General features: G+C 52.0%; 1 protein-coding gene across 3 annotated transcripts in view; it reads right to left on the bottom strand.

Annotated features, from left to right (window-relative positions):
• The window catches only part of LINGO1 (leucine rich repeat and Ig domain containing 1), a 155983-nt gene that overhangs the window by 61386 nt on the left and 81849 nt on the right, over positions 1-12748 (bottom strand). For 2 of the 3 annotated variants that reach the window (XM_074549534.1, XM_074549535.1), the window contains one exon: positions 607-749. The exons of the other annotated variant lie outside the window; for it this stretch is intronic. The gene's annotated coding sequence lies outside the window, so the exon portion shown is untranslated. The remainder of the gene's footprint in view (positions 1-606; positions 750-12748) is intronic. 3 annotated transcript variants of the gene reach the window in all.

The raw sequence follows: 12748 nt of genomic DNA on the forward strand, positions 1-12748 counted from the left end.
CAAGCTCCCACTCACAAACCCCCAACGCTGCCTGCCACGGGCCCCGCAGCTCCCACTCCCTCACACGCTTCTCTTTTGTCCTGGTGATTAAACAGAGAAAAGAAAGTCATTCAGGATGACCAAAGTAATTGTTATTTCTTTGCCAAATTTTAAAGCTGCAGTAATAATTTGAGGCTGAATGAAACATTTTGTTTGGGCTGAAGTGAAGCTTTCATTTTGTTTGTAGGTGGCTTCCCCTCCACCCTGGGAAAAAAAAAAAAACTAGAAAAAAATCAAAATGAAATGTCATCTTGAAACAGATGGCTGAAAGGTTTCATTTTGAAAATGTCAAAATCAAACTTTTCAGTGTTTCACTTTTTTTTTTCCCAGCCAAAGCCACTTGCTAAATACAACCTGAATTCGTGAGCTGAGTCTGTTGACTGAAACCTGAATTTTTTTGGTGCATAAGCTGTTCCCTCTGAGCAGTTTTCTGCAGGCTGGCACAGGTGCCCCACGCTGTGACCCCGCTGCAGCCAGGGATGCACATGGAGTCAGCAGGAACAGTGCCCTGGAGCAGCCCTTCTGCAGGGGCTGTCCTGGGAAGGGAAACCAGAGGCCAGCACTCACCGTGGCAGCAGCTCTCTGCAGCTCCTCTGGGGGGGCACAGCCGGGCGCTGCAGCCCCGGGCACGAGGGACAGGGGGGTCCTGCCCGGCTCATGGGACCCAGCACCGAGCAGGGGGCACCTGGCTCAGCCCCAGACACACAGCCCTGCAAGACAGGAGGGAGGGACAGCGTCAGTGATACCTCTCTTCTGTTTTCTCTGTTCTGTTTTGGTGTGCAGCTTTAGCTTTATTTTTAGTGTTACTGGGAGCTTTTCACAGGGTGGTGGAGACAAAACAATCCTGTTCCAGCTGGAGACTCCAGGACTGGAGACTCTTCAAACTTCAGGCCCAAAGCATGAACAATGTGAGAAGAGGAGAGCAGGCAAGCAAGCAAGAAGGATGAAACTTCATCATTTGAAGCTGTTAATTGGACAGTTAACTCCTATATGCAAATGGATTGAAACTTATAAAAATGTGAGATCTCACGACCAAGCTCTGTTTTGCTTCTATCTTGGAGCCATTGGGGCACTGCCAGGGTGTGCCCTTTGAGGGCACTTCAGTAAATCTCCACTTTATTCCCCTTAACTCCATCCAGCCTCTGCTCCAGATCCTCAGGGCATCAGCAGCAGTGCCCAAGGATCTGCCCTCTCCACCAGGGACTGCTCACTCCCACCCCCAGCCAGTGCTCCCTCAGGGAGCCCAGCCCATAGCACAATGGCCTTTGCCCATCTTGCTCCAGGAGGGACAATGTCCATCCCTCAGCTGCTCCAAAGCACATCCCAGGGATGAGGTCTAACAAGCAGGTTGGTGCTGATCAGATCTTACCAACCTCTCTCCATGCCCTGGGTCCCCACAAGTGCCTTGTGCCAGCACTGCTGCCAGGTGACTCTGTCCCCATGCAGATGTCTGGGTGACAGTGTGACAATGGAGGGCAACCACACACAAGGCTCCCACTCAGGAATCAGGCTTTGATTGCCAAGTTCAACAGTCCAAGAGTTTTCCAGCACATTGCAGCACCTCTAAATTCTGCCTTGAATTTTGGGCCTTGACACACAGAAGGGCATTGGAAACACCTTAAATCTGCTATTGATTCCCAAAGAGTGACAAGATTCCCAGGGTACACTGGCAGGAGCACAACAGGCCAGATTCATAGGGGTGCTCTCAAAAAAAACACCCCAAAGCTTTAATCCAACACAAAATCAGTTATAAAAATCTGATTTATGCTCCACAAGAAGCTGGATAAGGAGATCACACGCCACAAAACCGTATAAAAGCAGGAGTAGACACCTAAATCCCAACTCCACCAGAGCTCAGGTGAGAAACTTGTAGGTTCGTTTCCTTTTCCCCTTCACCTCTGGTGCAGCTCAGGAGCAGCAGCAGAGGTGCAGCAGGACCCTCACCCTTCCAGCACGATCACAAACCACAAAACACCAAGGCTGGTGTTGGAAAACCTGTTTGCAGGAGATCACCAGCCTGATAGCTCCCTGAAAGAGGATTAGATGGAGCTTAGACTAAGCATCTCAGCAGTATCAACCCATAAGAAGATGCTCAGCCACTGCCACTGCTAAGGTAACATGGAGACGGATTTATCCACTGAGAGGGAAAATCTTCCTTCTGAGAGCCTCTCTCATCCCAGAGAGGGCAATTTGCCGGGTCCTTGGCTCCATGGCCACAGGGGCAGGGCAGGCAGGAGCCTGCTGGATGGACTCACATGGAACAAGAGGCAGACTGGCTCCAAAACCAAGCCTCCTCCCAAGTTCAGGGGGTGGCAATCGGAAATTAAGCCCATCTGTTCCTAAAACATTGCACTAGTGGAGAGGTAAGGAGGCTGAGAATCTGAGAATCAAAGAAACTAAAAACAGAGAGACAGAGCTGCCTCTCAGGGGAAGGATGCTGGCTCAGGCTCACCACTGCAATGAGTTTGGAGATCTCAACTAAATCTCTTTAGTTTAGGGAGCAAGGGAGGTGCTGCCAGCACCATGTGGGTCCCATGCACCAGCCCACCCTGGTGAAGGGAGAGATGAGGCAGCTGAAGTGCCCCAAACCTCATGGAAAAACTACAGACAAGGGGACAGAGATTAGATATTAGGGAGGAATCCTTCCCTGGGAGGGTGGGGAGGCCCTGGCACAGGCTGCCCAGAGCAGCTGTGGCTGCTCCATCCCTGAAGTGCCCAAGGCCAGCCTGCACAGGGCTTGGAGTGCCCTGGTCTACTGGAAGGTGTCCCTGCCCATGACAGGGGTTTTCCTTGAAGGTCCCTTCCAACCCAAAACACTCTGATTCTATGAAGGGAAACTGAGGCAGGCACCAGGGTTCGAGGAGCTACCACAGCCAAACCCAACAATTCTGGCCTGGAAAATTGCCTTTGTCATATGGAATGGTTTCACAAAGAGTATCAAGTGCACCATCAGCATCAAAGCAGCCAGGTTTTGTGTGTTTGAAAGGAAACATTGCCTTTTTTCCCCTCCCTCTGAGCCCACTTTTATTGGAATATGTATCCCAATATAACCAGTTAGATGGTGCCTAGGCCAATTCTGACCTTCGCTGCTGGGCCAGAGGCAGCACTGCGGTGTTCACCCCAGCGATACCTTGGCTGGCGGCAGAGTGCAGCGGGGCACAAGACAGGACTCCGTTTACCTCAGGGGACAGCTTCTGGCGATGGTGAAGAGAAGAAGGGAGCGGATTCTGCTAGAAGGTAGCCAGATGTTTATTCCATGAGCACAGATACGTCTGCACTGGGCTACTGCTGATAACAGAATGGGGCCGCATGGTCTCATTCACATTTTAAGCTCAGGACAGGGGAAGGGGAGGGGACAGGTGAGTCACCAACCAGGTGAAGGGGCAGGGTCTCCAGGTACTAGGGTCACCTATCACACGACGCCTTGCTGGTATGTTAGCCTGATTGACAGGGCACACTCAGCGAGGGGCGAGGGGGAAGGGAGAAGGTAAAACAGGATATTGCAACACACCACAACACACTTTTAATTTTAAGTCCCCTCATTTCTTTTCTACCCAACTAAACCAACTCTGCTGTCGAATCCTTGCATTTCTGTCCCGTTCACTCAATTTCAAACCAAACCTCCACGTTTTCCTCTTCTCCCTTGAAACAATGATGCTAAACCATTTTTCTGCCCAGTTCCTGCTAAAAGCCAGGCCAGCAGGGTGTTGGCTGGGAGCAGAGGCATGGGAAGTAGCAGCCAGGTGGGACTCGGAAGCATTGCCTCCAAAATCACCTCTTGGTTCCAGGATGTTCACAAAAGTAATTTTGTGCAGATCCTTTATCCCTGAGAGATGGAAATAACAAGGGAGCAGAATTGGATCAGGCATGGGGAGACAAAAGGATATTTAACAAGCAATCCCAAGCAGCACTCAGGTTACCCAGGGTCAGGGCAGCACAGGCTGATTCCTCCAGCATCAGAACAGGGCAGGAGTACCTGGTCCCTCCTGCTTCAAGTAGTAAAAATTCATATTTAGCAAAGAGTATTTATGAGTATTGAGGGGAAAAAAAACCCCACATGCCACAGGGAATAACAAGGCTTTCTTGTGGTTGGTAGCTGAACAGAATAAATCTATCCACTGGGTATAAATTGGTTAAGCAAAAAATCCCTCTCAACTGGAGTATTTTGCAAGAAAAATAGCAACAAAAATAAAAAGAAAGAGAACTCTGGACCCTCATTTCTCTCCTCAAGGTCAGAGCTGTTATCCTCTTTCATGAAGGAGAAAAAAAACACCTTTCACTGGGAAGTTTAGCCAAAAGAATTGAAACATTTGGGATGTGAGTGCATTACTGCCTGAACTGTCCAGCTGGACTAGACTAAATCTCTATTTTACAGGGAGTTACCTTTCAAAAGCATGTGGTGGGGAGGCTGAGGCACCCAGGGTAAAGGAGACAGCAGCCCCTGGGACTACAGCAGTCAAGGAGAGCTCTGCGTGTCAGAGCTCAGGATCTAGAGCCTCTCTGGTTATTATGCAGAGGCTGTGCTAAGGTTGCTGCTTTAGTGCACTGCAGGCACTAAATTAAGGGGACATTTACAACCCACAATGCAGAAGCAGCTGCTGAAGGTGGCCATGGTGAGTGACTTCACCTCTGGGTGAAAGGCTCTTTGACAAAAATCCCAGCCACGAGGAATTGAGATGGGAATTGAGTCCTTCTATCCCCTCAGTGCCCTGGCCAGCAATGCCAGCACATCTCTGGGCACCTGGGGCAAGCGGGGAACAGGAGCAGCCTGCTGTGCCCAGTGCCAGCCAGGGGGGTGAGACTGCCCTGTTTGGAGGGGATGCAGAGCCCACAAAACACTGAAGCTTGGCCCAGCTAGCAGAGTTCTCATGCAACAAATGCACCATCACCACCAGGGCAGCACTCAAAGGGATCTGCTCCCCAGATAAACTCCCAGACCAATCCCTGCCCAGAGTGTGCATGGCACAGACCAACAAGGCAGAGCTGCCTACAGCATCAAGCATTTTCTGGGGGCAAAACAAGTCCTGGTGCCTGCTCAGCCTTTTTAACTGCACTTGATGGCCAAGCAGGCTCGGGCTGCCAAAAAGGGGGTGACACATGGTGACAGCTCCTGTGACTCCTCCTGGGAGCAGTCAGCTCTGCTCCTTCCCTCCTCCCACACCCATGCCAAGCCCAGCTCACCAGGGCTTTCCACTCAGCACTGCTCCTTCCTCCTCCTTTCAATTTCAGCCCAGGCCAAAACCCAGTGTGCTGGCAGAGACAAGCCAGCCCTGCCTTGTGCTCCTCCTCTTCCATGGCCCTGTGGAAGTACCCAGCTTGTTTCCTGATGGAAGTCACCAGGAGCTTTTCCTTGCAGGTCCAGGGACATCCTGTACTGTGCTCAGCCATGCAGGCAAGGGGATGGCTCTTGGTGGGAGCTGGCACAGACCTGTTCCTGCCCAAGGCAGCACCTCCTGGAAGGGGCCAGGGGAAGCAAGGAAGAGCAGAGATGCTCTGACAGACATGCAAAAAGATGAGGAGAAAAGGATTCACTGGGAATGGATCTCAAGGTCACAGCATATACCTTGGCTTCTGCTGAGGATTCCACCTGCTGCATTGGGGCTGCAATTGGGAGCAGAGGGAGCAGCAGCAAAGGGTGGGAGCACACCCCCGAACACAAGCACAGCACTTCAGGGTGCTGGGCCCCAGGGAGACTGGCCATCCAGAAAGCACAAGTGGCATCATGCTGACAACCCTGCAGCTCCTTTTGAGAAAGTTAACTGAATGAATATTTACACCTAAATCCCTCCAAACACTGGGGTTTCCTGCCTGTAGGGATTTACAGCCACTATAACCACTCCTGTTTGCTTGGAGGTGCCACGTGTTGGGGAGATTTGAACTTTCAGGCACCAGGAGCAGCCCAGGCAGTGCCCATGAGCCTCTGTGCAATCGGGCAGTGCCACCCCACACAGGCCCAGGCACTCTGGGGTAATCCCTTTGAGTAAGGGATGCTCCCAAAGAGCCCAGCTAGGAACAGATGGGAGCCTCCTGGAGACCTCTGCTGCCTGCCAGCAGAGCCAAGACCCTGCAGCTCCCCTGTCTTCGGGAACCACGTGCCCAGAGCTGCTACACTTGACAAAGCAATCAGCCAGGGACAAGTTCTGGCTTCTGTTCCAGAGCAGGTCAGACCACAGCCATAAATCTGCTCCTCTGGCCTTTAAATGTGCAACAGGTAGAATTCAGAGGTCTTGACCTCCTCTGATAGATGAGCCCTGAGCCTGGAGGGCTGCCCAGAGCAAGGGATCCTGCCATCTCAACCCAAAGCCTCCAGGTGAGCACGTTGCAGGGTGAGCATCCAATGAGCCACGGGGAAGCCAAAGTCACAGCCAAGGCCAGTGACAGGAATAGAATTGGCTCAGACTGAGCAAATGTAACTTTCCATCACTTTGCAATCAGCCATCCATCCTGGAGGCCAGCTGGCTGCCATGTCAGAGCACCTCCCATCCATTTCAACTGTCCTAAGAATGCCAATGCTACACAAGACTAGCTCAAGAAGACTTGGGAGAGTTATTATCCAAAGCCAGGTGCCTGGACCTGACCCAAATCTTAGGCAAGTGATTAGAATGATTGGCATTTTTTTGGAATGCAAACTGCTGTGCTGTACCTGCCATCTATCTTCAGAAAACTATTAACTGCACAATCACCAAACCAAGCACACCTGTAAGGCTATGAAAGTGCCTGCAGACTGATGAGGCTCCTCCTCACCTGCAGCTCTGGGACCAGCCCCCCCTGTATGCCCCAAAAATGGGCTGCAGGATCAGGGATGGGACACTGAGTCATGGGGATGAGTGCGGAATTGCTGGACTGGGATGACTTTCACCCTGTGGGTGATGTGTTGAGTCTATTCTGGCTGGGAACAGATTGTCACCAAACTGCCTTTGCTGAAGATCTGGAGCCAGGTCTCACCCAGGCCCCTCTGCTGCAATGGGACACTGCAGCACCACCAGCCCGCAAGGTGCTGTTCTCCCCCTTTGACTACACATGCCAAAAATAGCCTGTTTTCTCTCAGAGCCAAGGACACTAAAAGCAGCAACATTTCCAGGTGAGCAGAGCACAAAAGCAGCCACTGAATGACAACCAGCAGCTCCTCCCAGGGCACACATCCCCTGCTATGCTGTCCCCACTCCAGGGCAGGGTCAGGAGCAGGGAATGCTGATCCCAGGCTCACTGGGGTGTCAGCCCAGCTTTCCTGCATGCCAGGGCAGGGGGCTGCCCATTCTGCTTCAACACCAGAACCCCAAACTCAGCTGGTTCAGGTTTGAAACCTGATCCCAACTCCAAAATTACAGATGAAGGGAATGAAGAGAACAAGCCCTGTTCAATGAATCAGAGCAGATCCAGTATCCCACATCACCCAAAGGATGAGCAGCCTGGGATTTACACACTGGGGACATTGTGTGGACTCAGGGTTATCTTGCATGTCCTTGTTCCTGGAGATTCCACTACCCAGGAGCCCTTCAGAAACTCAGGGAGGTCACACAGGTTTATGTCCTGCACATCCCCAGCCATGCCAAATGTTCAGCTGGGGCTCCAGCACAGGAGCTGCCAAACCTGCTGCACCTAGAGGTTGAACTGTGCCTAGATGGGGATCCCAAACAGGGTAAAATCTGCATTTAATACCCATTATCCTAACATCTCCCCATCTGTCCACATCCCTCACATGCCTGTAACTGCAGCATGCCAGGGTTGCCTCATATCAATGGCACTTTAATTTCATCATTCCCAACTTATTTAGAGCAATTAGGAGGCAATGAGCACACGCCAGGGGCCAGGATGCACTTGAATAACATCCAAGGGTTACCACAGTATCACAGGAGACTTTCAGATGGAATTATCAGCCTGAAAAAAAACTTAAATAAAAAGCAAGGCAGTCCCCAGAGGGAGGATAAGGTTCTTCTTGGTCCGACAGGTCCCTTTTTAATTTGAAATCAACTGACAATTATAAAGAGGTAATATTCCTCATTTAATTAGTGAAGAGACAGCCTCTCAGGTTGGAAGACAGAGATAGATGCTTTGCCAGGGCAACTGGCTGAAGAAAGGATCAGGGGAATGAGGCTGGGATTCCTGCAAGGGCAATTGCCTAATCCCACTTCAGACAAGCAGGTTTTGCTGTTGACTTTTCTAGGAGAAAAGGGAAAAACCTGAGCCATTTTGGAAACTCTGGTTGGAAAGGCAAGGCAAAAAGCAAGCTGCTCCTCCCTAGTGATTTCTAGGTTTCTCCCTAGTGATTTCTGCTGGGTGCTGGGAGCGACCCACAAAACCAATGCCACCAAGCAAGCTACCAAAAAAAGCCAGTCAACCTGCAGCCTGGCTTCCCAGTGGCCCCATTTCATGGAAGGCAGGTGAGGTGCCAAAGGAGGGGACAGCTCCTCACTTCTGATTTAGCCACAAGCCCACACTCCTCCCTCACAGGCTCTTTAAATGCCTGCCTGTGTGAGGAAAGCAGTGGCCTATTTTCCTGTGAGCAGCTCCACCTCGGAGCACAGCGCTCAGGTCTTATTTAGGATGCTTCAGACACATCCGGAGGGACTCTGGGAACAGTCTGTGGAAAGAGAAGACTGAGTGGGCAACCTGAGTCACTTCATTGCTTACAGAAGTGTACACAAGTATCTTCCATTTGAGCAAAGCCCAGCACAGCTCTGCTGGCTCTGGGGACCAGAGGGAAGTGCATCTTCTCCAGCAGAATGACTGCACAGCACCTTTCCCACCCAGGCTCACAGAAAGAGGGATCATCCCCCACAGCTTCAGCCCAAACCTCTGATCCTGGCAATCCCTCTTGCAGCACCAGAAGAGCTGGGAGCTGCTCTAATCTGCTCTGATGGTGAGCTCTGCAGAGGAGATGAGCTTCCTCCCGAGGAGGAGGAGGAAGCAGCACAAGGCTGGGAGGGGAGAGGTGCAGTGCACATGCCCTCGAGGGATATTTTTACAGCTGGCTGCAAAACTCAGCTCTGAGCCCCTTGCCAAAGAGCCTGACTCTTGCAGACAAATCAACCCAGCCCCATCTCCTGCACGTGGGGAGGAGGAGACAAGCACAGGAGTAACTGGAGACCCCAGACAGAACCCAGCCAGCCTTTACCCTGAGCCCTGGCCCCAAGGAAGTCAGTTTGAGGTGTCAAACACCTCTGCAGAGCCCCCAGAAGCTGGAGCTGAGAAGGATTGTGCTGAGGCAAAGCCATGCCCTGCCATGGGGAGCCCCTACATTACTTTTCCTCCTCAGTGCAGGTAAATGGTGCTGTTCGGGCTCTGAAAGCTCAAAACCCCTGCTCACCTACCCAGAGGCACAGCCCAGCCCACACAGTGTGCTCAGCATCCTCCCAGTGCAGCTCTGCCTTCATCCAGGACAGGAGAGCAGCCATGGGCTCCCACCCTGCCTCACTTTTCTCTTCAGGCTGGTTCACAACAGCACCATGCAAATTCTGCCTGCCTGGGCAGCCTGAGCCAGCTCAGAAAAAAAGCTCCTCTCATAACTGCTGCAAGATGCCAAAGGCTCGTGCTTCTGCCCTGCAGCAACCAACAGCACTCCAACCTCTTTCCATTCACTTCCCAAGGGATAAAAGCCACTAAGTGACATCCAGCACAGGCAGGATCATCTCACAGGACTGCTGCTGCTGTCAGCAGCCACATGCACAGCAGCTCCCTGGGGCAGCAGGGAAGGGAGCTCGTGGGAATCCATGGAAAGTGCCAAAATATGAACTGCTAATAAGATGTATTTTCAAATATCACCACATTATGATCTATTGATCTCACACTAGAAACTTGACTTTTTCTGTGTAACATTAATTTATGTCACTTGCACATTCTGGGAACAGCAGATTGAATGAGTGCCATTACACTAAAATTAGGTACTGCAGTTATTAAGTGCCAGGGGCCCAAAGTGTTGAGGTGCCAATCCAGAATAACAGCACCCCTACAACCCAGAGGGAGCACCCACCCACAGGGGAGCCCCAGCCCCCAGTGCTGAGTGTGGGACAGGGGCACAAGGGCACAGAACAGGCTTTGCTCTTGGCAGCAGTCCTGCCAAAATGGGCACAGGGAGGAACAAGAGCCAAGTCCTGCCCTGCAGCAGGGGAATGCCAGGCAAGGCAGTGTTTCCAACCCCATCCAACACTCAGCTAAGGCCTGGTGACACCTCCTAGGCTGGCTAAAGTCCCACAGAGCACCTGCAGCTCCTCACAGAGGTGATCTGAAACCCAAGAGCCCAATTCTGGTAGGAACTCTAGAAACAAGTTGTCTAGCAGAAGGTTTTCACAATAGCTGAAAATGCTCCAGTGGGACTTTGGCCAAATATTTTGTTCCCTTTTAAAACAGGGCCAATCCACAGCCATTTCTAATGATCCCACTGCCTGCTTTTCAGAGTGCTCACAGAGACAAGTTGTCACCTTTAGACCACTATATCAAGGCTGAGAGCATCAAGTGGGGAAGATGATGGCCTTGGAGAGGAAGAACATCCTTCCTTTGCTCCACTTGAGCTGCTGATGGGTGTGCCAGAGCTCTCTAAATGGCATTACATTAGTGCTGCATAGAAGCAATAAAGCCCTAAAACACCCCATTACATATTTACTGAACTACACATCACACAGACTGTCCCCAGGACACCACACCAGCACTTGGAATAACAAAGCCAAGGGCTGTAAAAAGCACCAGGCTGGGCAGACAGCCCCAGTGCTCACAGCTGGGGTCAGGGCACACACAGGAGCTGGGCACACAGCTGTGGGGAGCCCACAGAATAATCCAACCATCACATCTAACCAAAGAAAGCACAAAGCACTGTCTCCTCTGCCAGAAACTTGCCCAAGTCACAACTGCTGAGCACAGAGTCTGCAGAAGAATCAGCATCCAGGATGAGACCTGCTGCTGTGCCAGTGCTCAGTCCTGGCACCAACATGCACTTTCCCCCTGCTGCTCTGGTTTCACTCCCAGAACTTAAATTTTTACTGTTAAGCTCAATGAGTTGTCATTTCCAAATGCCTCCTGCCTACAGGAAAGGGGGCTGCACAAAGTGCTCTTTGGGATTTCCCAGTAGCCAGCACTGGGGCACAGGGCTGTCACAAAGCCCTCAGTGTTGCATTGTCATGACAACTTTGGTACAGTGAAATGGTGTGATGGCTTTTAAAAGACCTTTTTCTCCCTCTGCTCCTGGCATATGGCAAGATCACAGACCTTGCTCTACCACCACAGAGGCCATCAGAGGCACCTTGGCTGGAGAGGTGAGGTCTCCCCAGCCAGCAGCCTGTGGCAGAGGACAAGCTGACAGATGTGTTGGGACAGAGCTGAGGACTAAAAGGGGTCAGAGACAGGGAGGGGAGACTCCCCTTGGTGCTAACACTGGAGAAATGGAGTCAGTTTGGGAACTTTTGGATGTATGTTCCCCATCCCTTCACAAGGCACAGGTTTGCTAAATCAGCACAGCTTTGCATGAGAGCTTTGCCCTTGTTAGCAAGTAGGAGGGGCACAGGAAAGCCACAGCTGACTCGGAATGCACTCTCAGCTGCTGGCAATTAGGGATGCACCCTGAGCCCCAGCAAGTGCTCTCACAAGGTCTGTGCTCCCTGCCTGTGACACCTGGGGCACAGATCCAGAGCACAACACTCAAACAGGCCCCTGGCACCCAGCTCCTTGCTGCAGGGATCATGGCAGGGGCCTGCCAGCAATGCCAGAGAACATCCCTGACCACAGGCTCACCTCTCTCTTCATAGAGATGCGAGCAAAGCCCAAGTTCTGAAGGCTCCTTCTGTACAAGGGTTTCTCCAGCCCTTCCTGCAGAGGTGCAGCCAATGTGCCAACCCACAGAGGCCCTGGCACAGCTGGAAAGCTCAGCCCTGCCCCAGGAGCACATGCAATGCAGCCCCCAGCCCCTGCACTCAGGCACATACCAGGGGCTGGCAGCCAGAGATGCAACACCTGAGAAGTTTGGTGAGTTATTGTGTCCCCACCAAATAGCTCTGACCTTTTCAATATTCCATATTTTTATTGGCTGCCCATTTCCCCCCAATCCCCACAGGCTCATTAGACAGCGAGCAGCTCCACAGCCAATGCTATTGCACGACACTGAAAAGGTCAGAGACATGGAGGCTGAGAGAGCCCTCTCCAGAGGGTGCTTGGAGCAGGACAGGACACTCCTCAGCCAACACAAGCTGCACACCCACCAGCACCTGCTGCCCAGGGACCCTCCGAGGCACAGCTCCTGCTGTAGGGGCCCTGGGGATGCACCACAGCCATCCCTGCTCCCAAACACCCCAGTGCTGCTGCAGGGGCCCTGGGGATGCACCACAGCCATCCCTGCTCCCAAACACCCCAGTGCTGCTGTAAGGGGGCCCTGGGGATGCACCACAGCCGTCCCTGCTCCCAAACACCCCAGTGCTGCTGCAAGGGGACCTGGCCACCCTGGCACAGAGCCTCCAGTAAAGCCTCCTGTGACAAAAGCACAAAGCAGGGCTGTGTTCCTACAGCACAGAGAGCAGCAGGAAGGCTGCAGAAATGCCCTGACTGCTGCCACAGCCCTGAGGCTGCTGCTTAGGTAGGGGAAGCACAGAGATCATTTTCCAGAGCCTCTGGCACACACACATGACAGAGAAGGCAGCTGCCCAAGGTGATTATTAGCCATGTTTGGTAGATGTGAAAAATGCATATTTTACAATTGGCTTTTTGCAAATATTCAAATGAATATTCT

The sequence above is a fragment of the Zonotrichia albicollis genome, chromosome 11 (genome assembly GCF_047830755.1).
Source record: "Zonotrichia albicollis isolate bZonAlb1 chromosome 11, bZonAlb1.hap1, whole genome shotgun sequence".
Taxonomy (NCBI): domain Eukaryota; kingdom Metazoa; phylum Chordata; class Aves; order Passeriformes; family Passerellidae; genus Zonotrichia; species Zonotrichia albicollis.